Genomic DNA, 12,981 nt, shown 5'->3' with positions numbered 1-12,981 from the left:
CTCTGCAGCAGAGGTAACTCTTGGTCTTCCATTCCTGTGGTGGTCCTCATGAGAGCCAGTTTCATCATAGCGCTTGATGTTTTTTGCGACTGCAGTTGAAGAAACTTTCAAAGTTCTTGAGATTTTCCAGATTGACTGACCTTGATGTCTTAAAGTAATGATGGACTGTCGTTTCTATTTGCTTATTTGAGCTGTTCTTGCCATAATATGGACTTGGTTCTTGCCATAATATGGACTTAATGCCATAATATGGATTTCTTGCCCCTACCTTGTCACAACACAACTGATTGGCTCAAACGCATTAAAAAGGAAATAAATTCCACAAATTACCTTTTAAGAAGGCACACCTGTTAATTGAAATGCATTCCAGGTGACTACCTCGTGAAGCTGGTTGAGAGAATGCCAAGAGTGTGCAAAGCTGTCATCAAGGCAAAGGGGGGCTATTTGAAGAATCTCAAATATAAAATATATTTTGATTTGTTTAACACTTCTTTGGTTACTACATGATTCCATATGTGTTATTTCATAGTTTTGATGTCTTCACTATTATTCTACAATGTAAAAAATAGTTTAAAAAATAAAGAAAAACCCTTGAATGAGTAGATGTGTCCAAACCTTTGACTTGTAGTGTAAATCCACTTCACCTACTGTAGATAAACAAAAATATTTGTTTTCAAACTCAAGGTTTCATGTCATAGCTGACACCCCATTCTTTCTGCAGACATCTTTAATCTTAATTCGAAGCAGAGTTTTCGGAAAACATGGTCGCATAAAAAACGGAGGGAGATTTTACCGTATTTCTGCTACCAAACTTTGCATCTGCACAGTTCTTCAAGTACATGTGTTTTTGTGAAATGTTCTGAGTAAAGTTTTCGAAGTAGTCCTTGTGCATAGAGCTATATGGTTTGTTAAACTTTGAAATCAATGGTTTTTGTTTGGCATACATTTTTACGTAAAAAATCTGAGTCAAAGCGTAATTCCGTTACCTTGGAATTGCCCTACAGTCAATCTTCCTAAAGTATACTGAACAAAAATATGAATGCAACATGTAAAGTGTTGGTCCCATGTTTCATGAGCTGAAATAAAAGATCCCAGAAATGTTCCATATGTACAAACAGCTTATTTCTCGAAAATGTTGTGCACAAATTTGTTTACATTCCTGTTAGTGAGCATTTCTCCTTTGCCAAGATAATCCATCCACCTGACAGGTGTGGCATATCAAGAAGCTGATTTAAACAGCATGATAATTACACAGGTGTACCTTGTGCTGGGGACAATAAAACGCCACTCTAAAATGTGCAGTTGTCTCATACAACGCCACAGATGTCTCAAGTTTTGAGGGAGTGTGCAATTGTCATGCTGAATGCAGGAATGTCCACCAGAGCTGTTGTCAGAGAATTGAATGTTAATTTCTCTACCATAAGCCTCCTCCAATGTCATTTTAGAGAATTTGTCTACACGTCCAACCGGCCTCACAACCGCAGACCACGTGTAACCACACCAGCCCAGGACCTCCACATCAGTCTTCTTCACCTGCAGGATCGTCTGAGACCAGCCACCCGGACAGCTGATGAAACTGAGGAGTATTTCTGTCTGTAATAAAGCCCCTTTGTGGGGAAAAACTCATTCTGATTGGCTCCCCAGTGGGTGGGCATATGCCCTCCCAGGCCCATACATGGCTGTGCCCCTGCCCAGTCATGTGAAATCCATAGATTAGGGTCTAATGAATTTATTTCAATTGACTGATTTCCTTATATGAACTGTAACTCAGTAAAATTATTGAAATTGTTGCATGTTGAGTTTATATTTTTGTTCAGTATATATGTGGCACATGTCAATTCTCAAACTTCTAAGCTTAACTGAGCTCTGAGAGATATTGATCTACTTTCAGTAAGATCTGTATTCCAGTGCTACAGTATCTCACAAAAGTGAGTACACCCCTCACATTTTTCTAAATATTTGAGTATATCTTTTCATGTGACAACACTGAAGAAATGACACTTTGCTACAATGTAAAGTAGTGAGTGTACAGCTTGTATAACAGTGTAAGTTTGCTGTCCCCTCAAAATAACACAACACACAGCCATTAATGTCTAAACCGCTGGTAACAAAAGTGAGTACACCCCTAAGTGAAAATGTCCAAATTGGGCCCAAAGTGTCAATATGTTGTATGGCCACCATCATTTTCTAGCACTTCCTTAACCCACTTGGGCATGGAGTTTACCAGAGCTTCACAGGTTGCCACTGGAGTCCTCTTCAACTCCTCCAGCAAGGCAGTGGTCGTCTTGGAGGTGTGTTTGGGGTCGTTATCATGTTGGAATACTGCCCTGCGGCCCAGTCTCCGAAGGGAGGGGATCATGCTTCAGTATGTCACAGTACATTATTTTATTTATTTTTTGTCATTTAGCAGACGCTCTTATCCAGAGCGACTTACAGTCAGTGAGTGCATACATTATTTATTAATTTTTCATACCCCCCGTGGGAATCGAACCCACAACCCTGGCGTTGCTAACGCCATGCTCTACCAACTGAGCTACATCCCTGCCGGCCATTCTCTCCCCTACCCTGGACGACGCTGGGCCAATTGTGCGCCGCCCCATGGGTCTCCCGGTCGCAGCCGGCTACGACAGAGCCTGGATTCGAACCAGGATCTCTAGTGGCACAGCTAGCACTGCAATGCAGTGCCTTAGACCACTGCCCACTCGGGAGGCCTGAGGGAACCATGTTGGCATTCATGGTTCCCTCAATGAACTGTAGCTCCCCAGTGCCAGCAGCACTCATGCAGCCCCAGACCATGACATTCCCACCACCATGCTTGACTGTAGGCAAGACACACTTGTCTTTGTACTCCTCACCTGGTTGCCGCCACACACGCTTGACACCATCTGAACCAAATAAGTTTATCTTGGTCTCATCAGACCACAGGACATGGTTCCAGTAATCCATGTCCTTAGTCCGTTTGTCTTCAGCAAACTGTTTGTGGGCTTTCTTGTGCATCATCTTTAGAAGAGGCTTCCTTCTGGGACGACAGCCATGCAGACCAATTTGATGCAGAGTGCAGCGTATGGTCTGAGCACTGACAGGCTGACCCCCCACCCCTTCAACCTCTGCAGCAATGCTGGCAGCACTCAAACGTCCATTTCCCAAAGACAACCTCTGGATATGACGCTGAGCACGTGCACTCAACTTATTTGGTCGACCATTGCGAGGCCTGTTCTGAGTGGAACCTGTCCTGTTAAACCGCTGTATGGTCTTGGCCACCGTGCTGCAGCTCAGTTTCAGGGTCTTGGCAATCTTCTTATAGCCCAGGCCATCTTTATGTAGAGCAACAATTCTTTTTTTCAGATCCTCAGGGAGTTCTTTGCCATGAGGTGCCATGTTGAACTTCCAGTGACCAGTATGAGGGAGTGTGAGAGCGATGACACCAAATTTAACACACCTGCTCCCCATTCACACCTGAGACACCGGGGAGGGAAAATGGCTAATTGGGCCCAATTTGGACATTTTCACTTAGGGGTGTACTCATTTATGTTACCAGCGGTTTAGACATTAATGGCTGTGTGTTGAGTTATTTTGAGGGGACAGCAAGTTTACACTGTTATACAAGCTGTACACTCACTACTTTACATTGTAGCAAAGTGTCATTTCTTCAGTGTTGTCACATGAAAAGATATACTCAAATATTTACAAAAATGTGAGGGGTGTACTCACTTTTGTGAGATACTGTACCTGTACATGCAATGCATTCCAATGTTGTAATAGCCTATTATAAGAGGGGAGTGATTTTGTCTTTATAATGAAGCCTCAAGGGAACCGATAACAAAAAGCTAACCTGTCATTTACTATGGTAACCCAACCTGATCAGGCTGGCTCTCAGAGTATGAAATTCAAATCATTCATGTGAAATATTACTGATGATGCAGTTTCCCTCTGAAGTGACGTGACACAGGAATTCACTCAGAATTAAACACAGAAGTCGTAATCCACAAACTCATGGCACTCATGGCACATACTGTAGCACTTCAAAATGAACAATATACAATATGATCTCACTCACAACAGCCTTCCACATAGACTCTTATATATCACTATTGAATTAGAAAGCCATTAATTGAGAGAATAGAAGTACTCTTCAAGTAAATGGTCTTACACTGCTCTATTGCCAACTGGCAGAGAGGTTTAGCCTCTGTAGAGGATCAGATGTCTGGTTGGTAGATTATTGTGCTTGAGCAAAACTCAAATTTCAAGATAAATTCTAAACAAATTCAAGCAAACTATGTCAAAAATATACTTTCTAAAGAAAACCCGAAGTAAAGTGAAATCGACATCTTATCCACTGATGACACATCTTGGGGAGGTGACTTTGGTTGTCAAGATTGAGTGGCCACCTGCAGCCCTGACCTGGGGGGAGGAGGGGGAGAGTAGGAGGAAGAGGTAGAAGGTGACAGAAGGGCAGAGTGGAGGAGTAAAGGGCAACAGTAGGGACAGGAGAGAGGGAGTAGAGGCCAACAGGAGGTGGACATGGCCACAGGGGACCCCAGGGGGCCCCAGGGGCCAGGTCACCACTACACCAGAGGGGCTGATAGACTGAGGCTAAGCCTGGGCTCTCATTACCAACAACAAAGGGAACACCCGATACCCCAGCCCTCACCCACCTGAAAGGGTCTCTCACAGGCTGTTGGTGCAGTAAGGCTCAAAAAGCAAAGCAGCATAGGTCACCTGATTCCCCTCATGCAGTAGCCTAATGCTTGTTAGCGCAATGACAGGGCAACAACATGAGATACAGGAGGCTATTTTAGTCTTTATTAAGAGGACTAGATTTTCTTTTGTTATTCTTTTGCACAACAATGATTCCTTATGGAGGACGTTATGGACGTACAACATGATTCATACTTCAGATAAAAATTTGATCCATAGAAACATATTTTTTTAGAAATAGTGCAGTTCAGACAATAACAACTACTACTACTGACCAATTATAAAAAATTGGCACACACAAATCTGAGGCATACTGAGGAGGATTATGATATACTGTTATTGTGATAGAATGTAGGGCTGTGTTGTACATATTTCAGCCTGGGCATGTTTGCCTGGTCTACTTCAGTCTAATCCTGTGGTGTTCTGGCCGCCCGGCCCTCCTACACCCGTGGTAATCTCACCGCTTCCAAGACAGACGGCTATTGGGGACAGCTGGCAGCCTCGCACTATCTCTAGGGAAATGAGACCACACAGAAAGCTGGCTAAACACTGGAACAAAAGGTCAAACATCCCACATTTTTTCCCTGCAGCCTCCACCGCAAGGTTTTAGTGACAGGACAGTTTGGGAGAATTAAGTTGGCGGCAAAATTTTAAATCCCTCGAGGAGGGAATTCACCTGACCCAATAACAAGGGACATGTAGCACTGTGAGCCTAGTCTGCAGGGAGATAGGTGTCTGATGTAAGATGTTTGAACTGGGTGGAGCCGAGGGGACGTTTGGACTGATCCAAAATGACCCGTCCAGTCCAACATGCATTTATTGTGGTACAGTTGTAATAGAAATTGCATTTTGTTTGTTCATCAGAGAGAGCAGAATAAGGTCTACTTCACAGTCCAGCATTGATATTATATTTTGCTATGAGGTAATGTTGTTGGGTAATTTGTTTGTTTAGTGAGCTATTCCCTGAGTGTTAATGTATATTTCTTGATAAAGCCAAATAATGAAGTCTTCATGCCAATGCTATTTGTCAAGATTACGTTAATTACACTGATTGCTAATGCAATTAAGAGCCACAGAAAACATTGGCAATCTTTTCTCACGGCGCATAGGGAGGAAAATCTCTCATCACATCATAGATAATGAACTGGTAATAAATCTACAAATATAATTACTATCCCATTGCACTGTATCTATAACATTCTTAGCCAAATACACAAAGGGGAGAAGATATTCCAGAGGAGAACCCATCTGATAAAAGGGCTTTGGAGGAGTGAATTCAAATGAAGTATCTGGGCCACGTCTACAGAGAAATCAATCTAACACGATCCGATACAGCCTCTTGTTACAGAGGGAGAGAGAGGGAAGAAAATAGAGGTGTGGAGAGACGAGTAACCATGAAGAGTAAACAGTTGATGAAGGAAAGTGAAAGTCAAAAGGAGGGGAGAATTTAAACTGGAGTTAAGGAAAAATAAGTCTGCAGGATGATATGGCAGAAATTACAAATTGATGGAGAGGAAGCAAGAAAACATTATTTCCTGAAGGAAAGAATTTGAAAAAAACAAATCATAAGAAACAGAGTAAAGGAGAGAGAGGGTTTAAGGGCAGGTGATGAGGGATTATACAACTTGACAGAACCAGAGCAGAAGAAATGGTTTTGCTGAAGTTGAGGTGCTGCGGAGAGTGCAGACGTGTGTGATTGGATGGGTATTTGACAGGTGCTCTCTCCTGTCTCTCCGGTGTAAATCTCAGCGTTAGAGAAATCCTACCCTACTGTGCAGTGGCCATGCTAAAGTCTGCCTAATGCTCCAGGGAGAATTCACACTGAACCGTGGCAAATGACAGAGGTTCGGAGTTCTCCCTGATGAAAGCTTAGGAGGAAAAAGAGAGGGGAGGAATGTGGAAGGATTGGAGAGGAAGGAAAGATAGCAGGGGACTCAACTGCTCTCTTTTAGAGCTTATGGGAGAAAGGGAAGGAGAGAGGGACTTACAGGAGGGCAAGGAGGGGAAGGAGGACAGCTGCTTGCGCTCTCTCTCAGTATGTGATTCCTACCCTTGCAAGCTGGTCCTGCCTCCCAACAAGAATAGTACAAAGTGAGGTGTATCATACGTTTTAACAATCATATGTAATTTGAATCTACAATATAGATCATGAATTATTGACTATTTGCCTTATAGAAAATGCCAGCAAAAGGCCAACAATTGAGTCTCAAATTACAATGGTGACAGTCTGTAGCATATCTAGCGTAATGATAATCAACTAAATGTTGTCACACTAAACCTGTCTATTGAAATCAGTATGTCATTTTACTGACCCTGGATTGGGGCAGATGCTAACATAGAGGTCCCATATTCACTTCATAGCTTCCCACAGGCTTGGGTAGGCAGCATGCCATGGTCTGCTCTGTACAATGAGGTCCCTGGGTAATTGGGTGCTGCACATCAAACACAGATCTCTTCTGACACCACACAGGAACTCACTGGCTTCACTGGAGCTGGGATAAAACAGCATGCTGTATAAACACATGCAGGCAGTTAGTCTCAAACAAACAGCACAGCCGAGCACTTAAACAAACAACAAACTCCCGGCCGACACACAGATAATAGGCCCCTTAGACAATGTTTACCCAGACACATCCACCAATCGGCCTTCACCACACCAGGAAGGAAGAAAGGCCGCTCCTCGTCTGAAGTACGAGAGATCAACTGGTCTGAGATGAGAGCGAGAGAGAGAGAGAGTGATGAGAGAGGGAGAGGGGCAGGGAATACATGCTAGATAGAGGATGGGAGAGGGAGATGGGATAGGTTCTGACAGTTTACTGCCATACAACCGACCAATCTGTGAATTTTTGATGGTTGTGTATTTATTTCAAAGAAAGCTGAATAATTCATTTCAGCCAATGACATGCTGGAGTGGAGAGAGGCATCGATGCTGCTGCGTCCATTTTAACGCACATGATGAATTCATGAACCAAAGGCGCTCCGTCCTCTTAACCTTAAAATTGTGGCAACCCAGTGCAGACAGATGAGAGTATACCTGTCAGATAGAGAGAACCGTGAATGCCATCCAGAAACACGCACACAATGCATACCAAATGTTCCTCAGCCCCCCTCGAAAAGGCTCTGAGTGAGGTGACACAGCCGCACACACACTCACCAACAAAGTATTCCCCTCACTCTGTCTGTATACGGCAGGTAGCCTAGCAGGTAAGAGCATTGGGCCAGTGACCAAAAGGTTGCTGGTTCGAATCCCCGAGCCGACTGGGTGAAAAATATGCCGATGTGCCCTTGAGCAAGGCACTTAAAACAAATGTATCCTGTTAGTTGCTCTGGATAAGAGCATGCTAAATAACTAAAAAGTTCATGTATAAGCAGCCAGTGAACTCAAATTCTCTCATGTGAGTTGAACAAATGCAAAGAAAAATCCTAGCCATATCTTTCAGGTAGTTCAAGGCCTGGATTCTCAGCACAGTATTTCTGATCAAACTCGCTCTGACAGTGAAGCTGAATCCATATATTCCCTGAGGAAAAGAGAGGCAACCAGCTTAGAAAGATCTCACTGACATTCGATTTATTTGTTAAAAACATCCAGAGAAAAATGGAATAGGTTCCCTTCCCCCTGCTTTTAGGCGTCCTTATTAAATGGCAGAGATGGAGTGTATTTTTAGGTATTTTGCTACTCCAACTCCTGGGATGCTTTGGGAGAGGAGGAGGAGGAGGAGGCTACCTTTCTTCTCTTCCTCTTGCCTTCGGCTCCTCATATCACATACACATTAACCCTGCATAATGAAGGAAACAACAGTTTTCATCATTAGCTCCCCTCGCTGCCACCCTTTTCCACAGCCCTCAGAAATAAAATATAATTTACCCGACACCCTGCTGCTGGATAGCAGTGTCTGCTCTGCTCTGCTCTCCTTCTGCTGCTGCTGTATCATCTGCCTCCTCATAAGATGATTTGATGAACTCATTATTATTTAATGCTGAACAGCAGAAAGACAGCATGCTTCTGAACTGATACCATGATCCCCTGCAATAGACAGAGAGACTGATTGAGGAGAGTGCTGGTGGATGACTGAGCTCCAGCACAATGTGACTGATCACCTGTCATCATCACACTCACTCAGCTCCCCTGCTGAAAGTTGCCGGTTCCAAGCTCAGTCGGCCCTGTAAACTATTAACTAACGTGTGTGAAATGCTCCATGTGAAAACCAATTAATCAATCTAATGTTAAATACTCCCATTTGCACAGAGCAGCAATCCGTTTAAGGCTGGTTACACAAGACAATAGGGTTCTATTATGACTTATAGCCAGGGTCAGGGCTGTGTGTGGGAACATTTATACAATATAACAGCTATTTTGGGCAAACACTTACAAATCAATCAAATTAAAGCCACCTGCTGACAAGTGGTGGGCAGACCCTGGACAGGGTAATCAAACACCATGTGCACTCACATCAATCACATTATGGCACATTGGTACAGCCAGCTTGTGGCTTGTTTGATGACTAGATGATTATTAATCTAATTACATAATTAAAGAGCTGGCCCAAACAATAGGCCCACAGAGAGAGAGAGAGGAACCTGAGCCATCGGCCCCGAAGGCCCGATAAAACAGGGATGCCAGAGAGGCTATGGCCTATGAATGATACAGCTTCTGTAGCATAGAGCCCGTATAACTCACCCTGCTGCGCCCACAACCCACTCATCTACCATACTGGGGAGAGATCTGTTTTATGGCCAGAAAGTCACACTATTTCAAGTGGAGCTGCCAGGCCAAGAAAATACATCAAATCAAATGAGGTGGAGACTGTCAAGTATATAAACTCACAACTCCCCTCCTCCTCTTAAACTGCCCACTAGGTGATTTAGCGGCTCTGCGGCCACACTCAGTTACACCTAAAGGTTTGTGTTTTTAACTGCAAGCCTCTTACGCTTCCATACCTCTTCATGCCTCTATCTTCTGCCATTTTGTTGACCTTCTGAAAATAACAGGATTTAGGACTTTGTTTTATAGGGCTGTTTGGGAAGTGGACGATGTGAAGAAATATTTGAGTGCCTTTTAGAAAAACCATAGGAAATATATGGTTGATCAATAATTGACATCCCTGAAATGTGATGGAAAACCAACCCTTAAAAACCTGAACAAAATGACTTGTTCAGTCCTCAATAGATTCCAGGCTGTAGCAGATTACATTGACCATGCTACAGAAATAGCATATAGAAATGACAACCAGCTACAGCACACATACCGCAACTAATGAGAGTGCTCTCTCTCTCAGCACCCTTGTATAGACATGACTTGTTCATTCTCTTTCATGCCGAAACCCGAAAGGCATACAAAGTCATACAAATCCCTATTTCCGCCTCTCCTCTGTTTTGCCCTGCTATTTTAGTATATGCGCTGGCAGATGCTCTGGGTGCTACAAAAGGGTCACAGGCAAACTCATTAGCTCAGATGCCAAATGTAACTACATGGCGGGTTCAAGGGCTCCGCTCAACAAGGGGACCGGGGAAACAGAGGAAATGCATTAGGGTTGGTGGAGGTGAAATGACAATTGGACAGGTGTGATATGATAATAGGACAGATGATAGGTTCACCTCTGTTTGACAGAACTGAGGAATATTGCCTATGATTAATCTCCCTTATTAGCTTAAGTCACCAGCAGGTAGACATCATAGTACAATGTTGAATCAAGTTACATAATGGTGCTAATTCCAATCACTACACCTCTATTGTACGTATTACACCTTCATAACAAGGCAATGTACTAAATGAAAACCCTCACACATACAAGTGTAACACGGGCTGACAACATTGAAAAGAGCCTGTCTCTTCAATGACTTCTATAAACTGTGATCCAGGGTTGATGTTCTCAAGGTACGATTGATGTTGCAGAGGGACAGCACTGCAATTTGTCAAGGACAGGTTATTCTGAACATTCATTATGCAACTGAGTGAGTGGGAGGTATATTTCAAGAGTGAACTGTCCAGCTGGACATTTTCACTGTGGCCACTGACATGCCACTAGTAGCCCTCGGGTTGTCCTCCACCACTCCTCTACTCGTTCCCTCATACTGCACACTGTGATAGTAGCGTGCCCTAAGCCTGATGACAGGGGATGCATGGGTTTTACTGGCATCGTAAAGCCATGCTGGAACACAATGAGGCTCGGCACTGCCACTGATGAGGAGATGTAATGTCACATTTGAGCACATTGGACAGCTTTATACGCAACAGCAGGAGATGGCAAAGGGCCGTAGGCGTAATGGATATATTTCAGTCTGAGCCATTCTGGATACCATAACCATTCATTAGGACATTTCATTATGGATAGACAGGGTTATACTGTGGCTTAGGTGCTGTTAAACGCAATTGACTGAGCGGTATAAGTCCAATAGCTACCGGTGCCTTTCTGTTTCTGAAGAACCAATAACCCATAACAGACTAAGTATTATCTCATCTCATCTTATCTCTCACATAAAAAAACAGGAAAACCAATAAAGACAGGCAGCATCACAAATAACTCCAGGCATATAGGCAGGCGAATTGGATAGGAGAACTGAACTGAGTTCCACCAGCAGCTATTGTTTCTCTTGTCTGTCTGCCTGCCTGTCTCTCTCTCTGTCTGTCTGCCTGTCTAGGGAGGCTGGAAGCCCTAGAGGAGCTCCACAGTCAGTCAGTCACAGTCAGTCCCACTAAGCCAGTCAGTCTGACTGTGGCAGGACAGGGAGTCAGTCAGACAACACGTCCCCCTCACCGTGATACGCCTGCAGGATCAATCCTGGGGTGCAGCCTTCTCTCAGCCCTGTGTCCTGGTAATTAAGCTCTAATTGTGTGAGGATGAGCAAAGACACAGGCCGAGCGGGGAGGCACGGAGGAAGCAAACAGAGAAGACACGTTTTAGGGACAAGAAGAGAATACCCATCCACAGAGATAACAAGATCAGATGTCTGTCTAGCTCCTTTGAAAACAATATATCTGTTATGACTGCACAACCCCCAAACAAAGCCTCTGAGAGAGATAATAGAAGGGTTGGGATGACACAGATGTGATAGGAAACCGCACAAAAGTCCACAAGGCAGGGATACAAAACAGGATGAAGAGACAGTATCTATGACCTAATCTGTGGTTTGAGAGCCTAATTAATTATTGCTTCAGTTAATTACAGGTGGGTGTCAGTGTCGGAGTACCCATTCCTAGTTCTCTGAGCAACCCATGTGTTAGGTGTCTATTGTGGGTGCATGCCTGTGTGAATGTGTTGCTTGTCTATCAGAGGAAGTTGGCTTACCCAGGACTGGAACTTGACCGGTGGTCCATCCACATTCGCAAGCCTGTTCCTCGCTCGGCGTGTGTGTGTCTGTGCGTCTCTGGTTCCGCAGTCTGTCCGTCCGGAGAGTGTGTGTGTGTGCTGTACTGTAATGTTGCTACTCCAGCTTCCTATAGCAGTCAGTGAGCCTCCAGCTTGTAGCATCAGCAGCTGAGCCTGACTGCAAATCGCTTCGTTCCCCTTCTCTCTCTCACGCTACCTCCCTATCTATAGAGCATCTACCAACTCCCTCTTCCTCTGCAGATGAAAAGGCAACTGAAGTCTCACTCCTCTCTCTGTTCTTTGTGTTCCAGACCCAGCCCCTGGATCCCAGTAGGCACAGGGCTTTGTGTCTATGGGAGGATGGAGCTCTGCCACAATGAAAGCCTGGACTGGTGGCGGTGTGCGCTTTCACTACGGGGGTATGCGAGTGCATGTGTGTGTGCGCATGTGTGTGTGAGGGAGAGAGATAGCCCTGCTGCCACTGCCGCTACCGCTGCTGCTGTTCAGTGGAGCTCATGTGCACTGTTGCTGCCTCTCCACTACTCCGGCTGTTTAGCTTCACATCTTACTCTGATGGTCAATAAACTGCTTAGGGATTCTCTCAAAAGTCTGGAAAACAGGAAAAACGTAGTCAAAGGTTTAATGTGTTTAATCACAGAGCCTGAGGCAATGCAGGAGTGTCATATTCAGATGAACACAGACTATACCTAATTTCACCCTCTACTGCTCGCTGACTTATTGTCCCTTTATTGTCCCTTAGAGACAGCGCTTCAGGTGCACTGATGGAGAATCTCTATGCAAAAATGCGAACACAGTTATATTATGTAAGGAACCACCCAGTGATAATACAGTGGTCCTCTGTAGCTCAATTGGTAGAGCATGGCGCTTGTAACGCCAGGGTAGTGGGTTCGATCCCCGGGACCACCCATACGTAAAAATGTATGCACACATGACTGTAAGTCGCTTTGGATAAAAG

General features: G+C 44.3%; 1 protein-coding gene and 1 non-coding gene across 3 annotated transcripts in view; both read right to left on the bottom strand.

Moving 5' to 3' along the window:
* lingo3a (leucine rich repeat and Ig domain containing 3a) overlaps positions 1–12,600 on the bottom strand; it is a 35,621-nt gene extending 23,021 nt beyond the window's left edge. The window contains exons 1-2 of one of the 2 annotated variants that reach the window (XM_041839542.2): positions 11,985–12,600; positions 11,454–11,522 (exon numbers count right to left, since the gene is read on the bottom strand). The gene's annotated coding sequence lies outside the window, so the exon portion shown is untranslated. The remainder of the gene's footprint in view (positions 1–11,453; positions 11,523–11,984) is intronic. The other variant, XM_041839541.2, reaches the window with a different exon arrangement.
* On the bottom strand, positions 2,471–2,549 carry trnaa-agc. The gene has a single exon. It is a non-coding gene; the product is annotated as a tRNA-Ala (tRNA).
* Positions 12,601–12,981: the final 381 nt, after the last annotated feature.

The sequence above is a fragment of the Coregonus clupeaformis genome, chromosome 20, assembly GCF_020615455.1.
Source record: "Coregonus clupeaformis isolate EN_2021a chromosome 20, ASM2061545v1, whole genome shotgun sequence".
Classification (NCBI taxonomy): Eukaryota; Metazoa; Chordata; class Actinopteri; order Salmoniformes; family Salmonidae; genus Coregonus; species Coregonus clupeaformis.
Note: the sequence above shows the minus strand (reverse complement) of the source record. Positions and strands in the feature narration are given on the sequence as shown.